The sequence below is a fragment of the Aulostomus chinensis genome, chromosome 14 (assembly GCF_037954235.1).
Source record: "Aulostomus chinensis isolate RoL2024-O1b breed Wild chromosome 14, RoL_Achi_v1.0, whole genome shotgun sequence".
Classification (NCBI taxonomy): Eukaryota; Metazoa; Chordata; class Actinopteri; order Syngnathiformes; family Aulostomidae; genus Aulostomus; species Aulostomus chinensis.
This window is the reverse complement of record NC_141333.1, coordinates 10,707,096-10,719,375: the sequence shown is the minus strand read 5'-3', so window position 1 is coordinate 10,719,375 and position 12,280 is coordinate 10,707,096. Positions and strand designations below refer to the sequence as shown.

Sequence of the window (12,280 nt, the reverse complement as noted above, 5' to 3'; positions counted from 1 at the left end):
CTGTGACCGTGATAGTCACACCGAGTCCTGGTTTATATACCTGGGCTGATAGGTATCAACTTGAAAGCTCCCCTCTTCATGCAGACACACAGCATGTTCAGTAGGCTTTTAACCCCATGAAAAGGTCACAGTACTTTACAGAGTGAAAATATTATTCAAGTGGGTATTTTATAAGGTGCTGTCACCCAACACCAGTTAAAACACGCCCCGAAAGGGAGGCTCTCCCATGTGCCAGACGCAGGTGATGGACCAGATATTCCAGCGGTCGCGTCTTCCTTTCCAGGAACATTTCAGAAGCAAGACAATGTGCCTTTTGATTTTTTAAGCTTCTATGGGTGAGTACACAGCAAAGTTCAAATGTCTTTTCTTTTTGTTTTCGGTCTGTTTTGATTGTGTTTACTATTTCTTATTTGGCTGCATTTTGGTTGAAATAGTTGCGTGAAATGTTGATATAGTGAAATCAAACAGGGTCGTCAAAGACCGATTTATTTTTGAAAACTAAGATTCTCAGATTTGGCGTCATGGCGTGCTTGGTGGACTCATGAGCATTATCTAGAATGGGAGTGTCAGGGGCTGGAATGCGTTGCAGACGCACCCAGAGGTGTCTCGTAGCAAAACATGCTTTCACTGAAATATTTTGGCAGGTTTTGCACTGACCAGTTGACTGTGTGTTCACTCCAGTTTCTATTTCGTCTACACTTTGCTCTGTAAGGGCCAACAATACTCGGTTCATTCCTCACCCGCCAGTCGGAGATGGGGAGTCAAGTCCTGGACTTCATTTGCATGCTCGTGACTTTCTTGGAATCGAGACCAAAACTTTCATAAAAGACTCGAGAGCGTCTTTCCCGCATGCACAATCCTGAACAATTTCCTTTGTACTATGCAAGATCTTTTCCTGCAGTGTTTAACCACTACATGACCTGAGCTCTGCTGCTATTATTCCTTCACTGTCAGCAGTCCCAGACTGGAGATGAGGTTCAGCAGTGCCCACCCATGTTCTGGCTACAACACTGCTAGGAGATGCCATGTTGGTTCGGTTTGCTGCTATTCTTGAAATCCAGCCCCCCCCACTTTTATTTTTTTCCAAGTCTAGGTTATGGAGATGCTGCAGGAATGGAGCCATGCGGGACTAGATAATGACATGATCCTTATTGATAGAATTATTATGATTATGTTGCTCATTGCGTATATATTCAGTGCAGCACAAACTTTGCCATTTGTGCACCTATAATAGAGGTCAAACTCAGTCTACAACGTGCCGTCAAACATGCATCAGGGCAAAGTGAACCGCTCAACAAAAAAAAAATGCATGCGCTTGTTTACGAGGGATGAACCCAATAACAGCTGTTAAGGAGCTACGCTTCCACTCAGCGTCTCGAGTTACAATATGTAACTAACACTATAGGGGATTGTCTGATTTGATGGTGAATTCATCATCTGTTAATGATATTCACCTGCGGAGACAGCAGTGTTGGGAACTCAAGGGCTATCGATCACATTCTGGAGCAGGGGAGGCGGTTGTGGGGGACACTGTCGAAGCTGTCAAATGAGTGGGCGAGGAGACGGATAGTCCTTCTTGACAAGTTACAGACCATTAAAGCATGCAGATAATGTGAGAAAAAAGGGTCCAGAGAGACAGACACTTCGAGCCATGGAGAGTGATGTGAAACAACACTGCAAGAAATAAGAGGATCAGAGAAACTCCAGCAGCTTAATTTAGAGCTTCATCTGTTCTAAAGAAAAAGAGAAAAAAAAGAAAAGGGAAAACATGGGTCAGACATCAAATGATGTGTTTTGAGATCTTCTCAGGGAGCCAGATGGGTGTGATTTCCTGTGAAATAGTAAGATCAAGCATGGTGAAGTATTAGAAAAGTAAACTGTCTACACGTTGGTCGTCATTACTCTTTAACGCTGTGAAAAGCCACATTTGCTCAATTCAGATCGTCCAAAACGAACCACGAAGAACGTTATTATTGATGGTTTTTTGCCTTTACTTTTTTGATGAGCACGGTGCAGTTTACCATAGATCTCATGCGGAGTTAGATGGTTTGGCCTGTAGATGGTCAGAAGTACCGGGGGGTGATAATCATAGCAGGCGATATCATGGTGGAAAAATCATACATTTCTGTACACACAGGGAGACAAACTTGCAGCCTCCCACCTGATAAAGTTCAGTCTGCTGTTCAACAACGACCCTGCTTGTTATCTAGTCTCAAAAGGTGAACCAGAAAGCCTGATGATTGGAACCACTTTAAGGGGGTATTAGCGCCACCTGGAGCTCCGGAGGTGGATATACTTTGTGAAAGAAATTGATTCTTCCCTTGCATGAATTACTCAGAAAATGACAGATTACAATTGTGCATGTAAACTAGGTAATAGACTTTGGGGGGGGGGGGGGGGGTCACTGCTTTGAAACCATCTCACTATGAACTTGGATCATTTTGGCACACAGGTCAGGACTATTCTAACCCATATAGGGTACCAAATTCACAAGACTGAGGCAAAAAAAAGCACACAATGCAGCTTTAAATAAACCTTGAACAAAAGCTGAGACAGCAGCCATAAAACAAGAAAGTGTTTGGCAGTGGCCTCGAACCAGTGTCTCAAGGTTACCGAGCTATCTGCTGGAACGCATGTGAACAGGTGTACTGATGCCCTGTTAGCCATGTTAATGAAATCATTAGTGCCAGGTTTCTGGATGCGAGTGTCTCCACGGGATTAGGGTAAGAAACCCTCAGCCGTCTGTTTTGCTCACCTGTCAAACTCAAGATGGCTCTCATGATTTAATTAAGTAAACAAATGCCACAGGAAGCTTCCCCTTCGAGAACATGGCACAAACCCCAATTGTGTCCATTCATTAAAATAGATGGAGCGTTCACACAAGCAGTGTGATGTGTTTAAGAAATGATGCAGGGAGCAAACAAACTCAGAACAGGCGTAAAACCGTATTCATCTTTCTGTTTAAAAGTCTACTTGTTTTCACCGAAAAAATAGTATGATTAGGGTAATATTGACCTCCATGTAAAATTAAAAGAAAAAAATACACCTTCTCTTTAGTGAGTTAAATTACAGTGATTTATGTGCATATTGTGAGTTTTGCTTTTCATCTACATATATCAGGAGAAAATAGAGAACCTAATCTGGAATATGGAAGAATAAAGTCAATCCATAAAAAGAAAAATGACATACGTACTGCACCACTCAGACTTCAGATACAATATAGATATTTAAAGCTATAGTTTCTATTGTACATATTAACATAATTTAATGGTTTCCTCTCTGCACTAGTGATAAAATAGTGTGGTACTCTCCCAATTCTCAATATTGAAGAAATGTTTCTCTAATTAAATTTTACTACACACACCACACACACAAATTATTCACCGAATAAAATCGTTTCATGATTTAAAAACAAACTAAAATAAAAAGTGACTTTTGAAACCCATTATCCAGTTATTCCTTATGATTTTATATCTTATTTGGCTTTAAGGAAATGTGAAGAGAGACAAGAGAAAGATAAATTATTTCTTCATTTCCTTCCAGAATCAGTGCACGTTGGGACACAGTGATAGGGTTATGACACACACATTCAATGTGAAACAATTAGGACTCCTCAGTTGTTAAGGAGGGCGTAGAGATGTCAGACACATCGGCTTAACTCCTAAAATGTACATTTCTCGGAGAGTTTCAAGATTCACACGTGTGGTTTGTCTCACTCGTCTTATTGAGCATCTCCTCCGACTGACGATGGAAATCGCTAGACAAATTGATTGGATGTCAGCTTGAAGAGTAATAGCTCTGCTCATTTTGCAGTGAAAATACCCCCCCCCCCCACACACACACACACATATACGCAAAAACATCTTTTGCTTTGACAGAACGTTGCAGCAATGAGAACGAACAAACTGATCAATGATTTTCAAGCGTTGTGAGGATGAAGAGACAGGGGTAACATTGATTCTCACACCTGACAGAGTTGGGGAGGGGTGGGGTGTGTGTGTGTGTGTGTGGGGGGGGGGTGTTCATACACCTTCAGTGAAGCATAGACAATTCAGATGTCCAATCCAACGGATTTATTATAACGCATGTTGAAGTTATTGACAGATGATGAAACCATGGTGCTTTTAGGAGACAGAAGAAAGAAATGCCTGCACAACTGAAGCCATTTAAGCATTCCTGAAGGACGCTTTATTAGCGACTAGCGCTCGCACTTCACCGCAGTGTTGTTTTTCTCCTCCTCGTCCTGCAGTGAAACAATGCCACATTCATTCGGCAACCCCAGACTTAACAAGAGGGTGATGCAAATTAAAGTGGCATTAATTTCATTACAAGCAGGGAGCAGTGAGGGATAAAACATTAGAGTAATTCAATTGAGAAGCTGACAGCAAGCTTAGAAAGCGACAGTCCACTTGCCTGCAGCTGGTACAGTACAAAAGCCCCACAATGACTGTAAAAAAAACAAAAAAAAAAACAGGGTTTTTTTTGTGTGTTTTGTTTTGTTTTGTTTTTTTTTTCCCCCCTACAACATGACAGCCCCTGGCTAATGTGAGACAAAGCCACTCAATAAGCTGACAACACTAATTATGCACTTGTAGTAACACTTTAAAACACTGCCACCCAACCATTGGGCTGATCCTAAGCAGCTAGTTTATGGCTTATCTTTTAATTTCCATAAAAGAAAATTGTGGTAAATGTTTATATCCCTTGCTAATAAACAAATGAATCTGATGTGCATTGTGAGTTTCCACCTGTTATCTCGTGTGCTTCGGCAACATTGGCGCCTGACAACTGCGGGGGGTGGTGCTAGCACTAGCTGTGCCAACCTGCTTGGGGTATTTTGAGTGGTTGTGTGAAATGTGCATTGGTGCTTGACTCTCAAGTGAACTGCTGGCTCTGACAGGAAGGGAAGCTCACAGGCATCCTTTAAGTGTCACTTTAAAAAGAACAGAGCACACAGCACCGTGTTGTTCCACTTAGAAACACCCACTTTGTAAGATTAAAACTCAAAACATGTTTACCATTTGAACACAGTATGTCTGCCGTTGATCTCATAGGTACTGATTTCATGTGAAATAGCAGAAGAAAAAAAAAGAACACAAGACTAGCTGCCAAATATGTATACCATGGCAAGATGGATCAAAGGATGTGTTTGCACTGAGACCATTTTCGGGTTACTGTTTGTGCCAAACCTGTTTGTCCTGTGCTTGCCTTATCTTCTGAATGTGTTGAGGAATGACTAAGCCACCCACAGCCAAATAATCATTAGCAGTCTGGAGTCTGAGGCTGAAGAGTCGACAGATTTGCGACATCAAAGTAGTTCCCATACTGTGAACACCCATGCTGCAGCCTTCTTCATAACACAATGCTGAAATAATTAGCTTCCCGTTGTTGCGTGAGAAATTGAGACAGTATCTGTTTAGCGTGGTTTTATGAACCCTCCAAAACATCTCAGCCAGTTATTAAGTGCAGTGTTTTTGTGGTTTTATGTGTTTATGTACGGTTCCAGTTTGATCATTAGTGACTTGGCTCAGATTGTGGGTAGGGGGGTATCATTAAAACGGCAGGGTAAAGTGATCATGGCTTTTCTTGGCTTTAAAACGCCAGAAAGTAAGTTGGAAACATGTCTTATGCTTTGGTGGAGGCCACTAATTGCTTTAACTGAGGCCCCATAGAGCTGCAACACTGACTTTTTTGTTCCTCCGCCATTTCTTCTTCACTCTTGCTGGTGATTTAAAGTCATGATTTTGCTTTCGTTTGTGGCAGAAACATTTTTCTAAATATAAAATTGCACAAGAAGCAGGCGATGCATAGGAAGTGTCCCATCTGCACTTCAACTTTGTAAAAGGTTCACCGAGTTAAAGCCGTAGTGTGTAAATTTTAAGTACTTGTCAAATAAGTGCTAAGTTCAACTTCTGAGTCTAAAAATGATTTGTCTTTGGTAATGTAATGTTTGGTAACTGACTATTAATATTGTATTTCACAAAACTTATTTATTCAAAGACAATGTGCAGGAGCATTAGTCTCACTAAAATATGAGAAAAAATGCATTGAACCAGAGTAAGCAAAATCACTAATTTACATCTGCTGGTAAGGATAAACACAAAATGCAATTAAATCATACAAAATACAATACTACACATACACAATACAATACGAAAGGCTGCAGTTCTCTCCCCATTGGAAGCAACTTCTATCAATGTTGTTGCCATGACTTTAATTCTCAGTAGGGATTTGACAAGTCACACACTGTAGCTTTAATCTCTCTATTGCCCCCAGTGCAAACAGGAAATATAACCTCTGTGTGACATATCCACATCAACTTGATATGCATGCCAGCACCGGATGATGCTTAATCATTACAACATTACTGGCAATGGTACTGCAAATGATCCCGATTGGATGAGTTCTAAACTGTAGGAGAGCTTCATTAACCGCATGCAATCTGTGAATTAGTTGTAGCCATTATTATTGGGTCTGAAGCCAAGATGCTGTATTTACTGTAGTGTCAGCATTAGAAAAATGACTAACTAAAGATGCTGAGTTGATCGACATCCAAAGCTTTCAAATGAGAGTTTGCTTTTGTAGTACCATAAACAGCGTGCATGCCAATTTACACAAGGATCTAAAGTTGTATAGGAGGTGCAAGTTTCTCTGATCCTTTAAAGATGCTGCGAATCAAGTTAAAAATGAGGAGATGCAGGCATGAGGAGGAGGAGGAGGAGGAGGAAGAGACGGTAAAAGCTTGAGTAAGCAGTTGATGCTGGTTGGGAGGGGGATAGAAGAATAGTGTAAGGGAAAATTGTGAGCCACAACTTGATTATGTGACAGAGCTGGAAGAGGCTTAGACATACAGTACAACTGGTTGCTGTGACACTTAAAAGGCCTAGCAGATGACAGCACATCACAGGGTGTCCGGCGCTGGAGCGCCAACATAATGAGATGATGACACTCCATCGATGACAGAAAGAGAGAGAGAGAGAGAGCTTGTTACTGGCAGAACTCTCTGGTTAATTGAGGATAATCTTCAGCAATATAGAGGGTGAGTATTTTTGGGTCATTTCAAGGGGGAAAAAAAGTGGAGCAATTGCTTTGGAAAAAATTAAGGGCACAGTATGAGAGGAGAAATGAAGCAAAACACAGAGGGCGTATAACACCTGTAAGTCATTACATAGTGGCAATTTAAGAACACACGGGTTTTTGTTTTTTTTTTCCCTGCATCTCTTGTTGTGTTTTAGCAGCACCAATAGCCTTTACTTCTAATTACCAAGATGGAATCCCGTAATGTTTAGGAAAACAAGACGAACAGCTCAAATGTTTTACAATCGTTTCCTTCTTCCAGTTTGATTCTGTCAAACAAGCTTTAATTGAGTTGGAAGCTGCACTTGTTCTCAGGCTATTAAGCAAAGTTTGATGTTTAATTAAACTGCAGATGGATGTGTAGTGATTAAGATCATCTCCAAGACGAGAGAGAAAGCATCAGCTAAGAAGCTGCAGTACTTTTCAAGGTGTTGCTTCTAAACCACCCCTGCAAAACAAAAGGAACAAGGCTTCCAACAAAACTGCAGCAGCATCCAAGTTTTTACAGTAGAACAGCCAGTCAAACAGCCCTTTTCTTGAAAACTACTGTTTTTGGAATAGAGTTGGTAGATGGCCAACAGTCAGCCCTGAGTGGAATCAAACTCAAATGAGGCCTGAAAAAAAGTGATCAATTCTGAATAACAAGAAATAAATCTTGCAAGAACATTCCACACAAAAAAAGGGATTTTGAGAGTGAAGATTGCAGTCTTCAGCCTCCTGGAAGAAGTGAAAAACATTGTCCAGACTCATTCCAATCTTCTCTTTTATGCCGATGAGGGCCGACTCCATTCGCTCAGCAGATTCCGTCCCATTTTCCTATCGATTTCCCCCAGCAAAACGCCCCGCCAATCTCACCTCCCCGAGAAGAGGAAATTCTTAGCTTGTGACATGAAAGAAAGAATGACACAACTGGAAACCGTGTTGTTACGGTTTCAGTTCTCAGCACGGATGAGGACATTTATCAAGCAATTCGGATCAGAATGTAAAAAGATAATAAGAGTGCTTGCACTGATCGTAAAAGGCAGGTCATAGTGCGCCTATAAAAAAAACAGAATAGTACTGAATTAATAAATCATGTTGGATGTGAAAAGCCCTGCTATTTCATGCTGTCTGGACCTTTATCTTTATGAATATCTATTGCTCATTTCTTTCACTTACCCATCAAAAAAAAAAAACCTCATTCCTTCAAATTTACAGATAGCTAATAAATTCAACTGTCATAATCTGCGAAATAATGCAGGGATTATAAGGAAAGATTTCAATCATGGGCTTTTCCCAAAATGGTATTTCATCAGGTGAATAAGTACAGTATAAATGCAGTACTTTTTGAAACGTAATATCTCAGCATCTTTTTGTGTCGCGTTTTAAGAACATTTGAATTCTCAAGAGCGAGTTGTTGGCAAGTTTTCAAACTGCAGAATTGCGCAGTGTTAGCGCGCGCCTTGCTCTACGCCAACATTGTCTTTTTATTTCATGTCTGAAAGTTGTATGTGTGACAACATCATCATGGAGTATTGTAGACAAATATTGTGTAAGTATAGAGTCTATTAAGTTTTTCTTAATGATGCTGTTACATTATTTATACCAGGCCTTGTATTGTTGTCTCGTACAAGTGCACATCATGCATGATAATTTACACAGAAATCTTTAGGCTTTCTCTGCTCCGTGGAGAGTCAAGCTCTGGTAGTTTCATGTGGATTGTATCAGCATTTTCACAAGTAAATCTCAGAGTGGGGATTGAATCTGCACTCATCAACTGTATTTCTAATTAAACAACTTAAATGGAGGGGTTTTTTGTTGTTGTTGTTTTTAATTTTTTTACAGACCAGTTGGAATGCTTGTGCCATCATTCTCTCACTGCTGGAAGCTCCTGACAGGTACGAACAGCTCTGCAGCTATCAGTTAAAAGCCAGAGGGGAAGGATACATTCCCTTTTTTAGGGGAGAAAAGGCTCTTACTTCCAACCCAAGAAATAGGACCAAATGTTACACGATGGAAACTTTTGGAGGATTAAGTACAGTTTAGATCTTTTCTCAGTTTTCTCATGTAACCCCAGTTTTAAGTAGTGGAACATCCTTGTACTTGTCTACTAAAGTTAGACTGGATTCAAGTGGAAGTGAAATGCCATTAAGTTCCCAGGTGGCAGGAGAAATGAATGAAGAAACTCACTGTAACACACTGATCAATACAAGTTTGAAAGGCCAATGCCGTCATCCTCGACTTTGTCCTTTAAAGTGAGATGAAGCAGATTCACTTTCTCAAAGTTGTGTAAGTTAGGTCTGTGTGTGTGTGTGTGTGTGTGTGGGGGGGGGGGGGGGGTGATATCGGCCTGAACATATCTCATCTCACTTTGTTCACACCAATACCAATTATGATTTTAATAGATTATTATATTCAGTCAGAGCTTTATCTGGATACTCCTCACAGTTATTTTACATATAAAGTGAACATTAATTTGCATTTTTTTTTTATCTTCCTGAACCATAAATTAGAATTAATTGCGAAAGTTAACTTATCACCTACTGTTGCTCTATTTCAACTTAGATATGTACCAGTGAAAGAAGTGTGTATTTGTCATCTGGACGATAGATTATGGTCACAATACTCTGCACTAAAAAAGAAGTTCATGGATGTGTTTTGTGAAGAGTATTTCTGTCTAGAAATATATGTGATGTACTAAATCCATCTTGTTTGCCTTTTTAAAAGTCCGATTTTAACTGAGCATTGGGGATATTTACATTTTCACCAAGGATTTAAAAAAAAAAACATTTCAAACTCAAACATCAGTGAATCCTAAAGATTCAACCGGGTGCGAACAACACGGGGGGGGGGGGGGGGGGACGTGTTTTTTGACTTAATTAGAGAGGATTGACAGCAGTAGGGAATGAATTTAGAAATAACTCAACCATAATCCATAGATTCAAGTCTAAAATGTATTCACAAGTACAAACATGTTCACGTACGTAAACTGGTTCACGCTCATTTACAGACTGTTTGAACTTGCATCAGTAATGCAACGTATCTAGGATGGACACTCCCATCAGTAACCTTCTTCTCTCTAAAGCTCTAATCTTTCTTCGATCTACTGAGGTGTTGTGGTATTTGAACAGATAATCTCTCCTTTTCAATGTTTGGGCTTTACATTCTTTTATAAAAGCTCCTCCAGAAATACATCCCCGACATGAGTCATGAGCCTCGTCATTTCCTTCCATGGGACACTTGATCTCTTCAGATTACAATGTTTCTGGTTCGGCTGGTTTGAGGACAAGCCTTCTGTTCCAGGTTACTATTCATGCACTGCCACCTGTGCATATGTACGTTGCACCTGCGATCCTATTGGAACAATTACTTGCCTGCTGCTGTGACGATACGTGTCGCTCTGGTTGGATCTGAAGGGACAACACTGGCCAAGGGAAGCAGACCTGCCCATAATAATGAGGTAAATGTGTGTAACGGTTACAGCTCAGTTACAACTGTATCTCTACATCCAGAAAGAGGAAGCGAGAAGACTGAAACACAGCAACAGCCAACAGTAACATGTGAGCCGCTGCTACACCACTGTTTTGTTTAGACATTGTTTGTACATGAACAAGCCTGCTCTGTATTGATATGGTGACTTAGAATTTTTTTGAATTTGTCAAATATAACAAATGTCAGTTTCATTTTTTTCCAATTCATGAGATAATTTAAAAAGAGGATTGTTTTGTTGCTTTGTGTTGTACTTCATATTACATGTATATTAAAAAAAAAAACTCAAACATTTTGAGAAAGAATTCTTACATTTATTTCCACCTTTAGGAAAATGAGCTGAAAACGATGAAATGAAAAATCCCCATGGAAATATTTCAATGACATTTTTCCATTCACTTCCATTTAAAAGTGCGCAGTAGGTCAAAGTTGAACATTACAAGCTTCTTCATCAGGTGAGTCAGCTGATGAGCATGGTCTGTGATTATCCCTGGCGTGCGTGTGTGTGTTTGTGCATGTAATTGGTGTTCATGGAGCACGTCGCCTCTGAGAGCCAAAAAAAAAAGAAAAGAAAAAGTGGGCCAGGCATGAAAAAGGCACATCATGAAGTTCTCTGTCTGTCTGCTGATGATATCTTGATCACTCATCTCCTCTCTGTCTCGGCTACTCGTCATACCTCCTATTGCCGCTTACAGACACATCATCGATCTTTCTTTGTGTGTGTGAAGTCTCAACTTAATGTGTGTTTATGTGGTTTGTAAGGGCTTGCCATTGCTTGCCCCATATGGACACAGAAAGCTAAAAACAAAACGGCACAGACAACACTGTCACACCCTCCTGCATGCTAGATTGGAGTCACGCTTCTAAATTGATCAATCTATCCTTTTATCTATCTTTATTTATCTATCTCTCTGTGGAGACAACAATCAGATTTAAACGCAGACAATGTTTAATGGGAGCTAACGGTCCAAATTGCGCTCCTTTCGAAAACAATGCTAGATAAGTGATATGACAGGGACACTTAACTGAGCCAATAGAAGGCATTATCATTCATCAGTGCCTCACGGTGGTGACCCCCCCAACAGCATACAGGTAATATATGAGCTGCATTAGAGGGGACCATTTACCTGCCCCCCCCCAAGTCTAGAAGATGGCTACTTTAAGGAGGTAACACTAAGGCTAGCTATGCACATGTCAGGAATGATTGAAGTGGTAATAAACCATTCTGTCCATTAGCTCAGTGTTTTTTGCTATTAGCAGAACGAGGGGTGGTGTTTTAGCTTGTCACTGCCTTCAGCAATCCCATACTGCCTGAATAAATTGGAGGGTGAGAGGAAATTGCTGGATCTATGGAGTTAAAAATACACAAGGGGGTGATTTTGAGTTTAGTTAGGTGAGTGAATGTCGTCTGTCTTCTCCCCCCCCCCCACTTTGACGTGTGGTATTGAAGGGGACAGGATGCTAACAAACACTGCTAAATGTCCTGTTGTCCTCCACCCTTCTAAACGGTGATCCGTCTCTCTCGTGTCAAACTGAGTCAAGATGACTCCCAAGCCACGTTGACCTTCTTCCCCCTCAGAGTAGGCACACGCGCGCGCGTGCACACACACACACACACACACACACACACACACACACACACACACACCAGGCCTAAAGCTCTGGATAAACACAATTAAACAACCCCACCCTCCGTTGTCATTCTTATCTTATCTTAACTTCTAACCTTAACCCC

At 40.7% G+C, this 12,280-nt stretch overlaps 1 long non-coding RNA gene across 1 annotated transcript; it reads left to right on the top strand.

Moving 5' to 3' along the window:
* The first annotated feature begins 282 nt into the window (after window positions 1–282).
* Window positions 283–11,059, top strand: LOC147249709 (uncharacterized). Its single transcript, XR_015119347.1, has 3 exons — window positions 283–335; window positions 8,902–8,954; window positions 10,360–11,059. It is a non-coding gene; the product is annotated as an uncharacterized LOC147249709 (long non-coding RNA).
* Window positions 11,060–12,280: the final 1,221 nt, after the last annotated feature.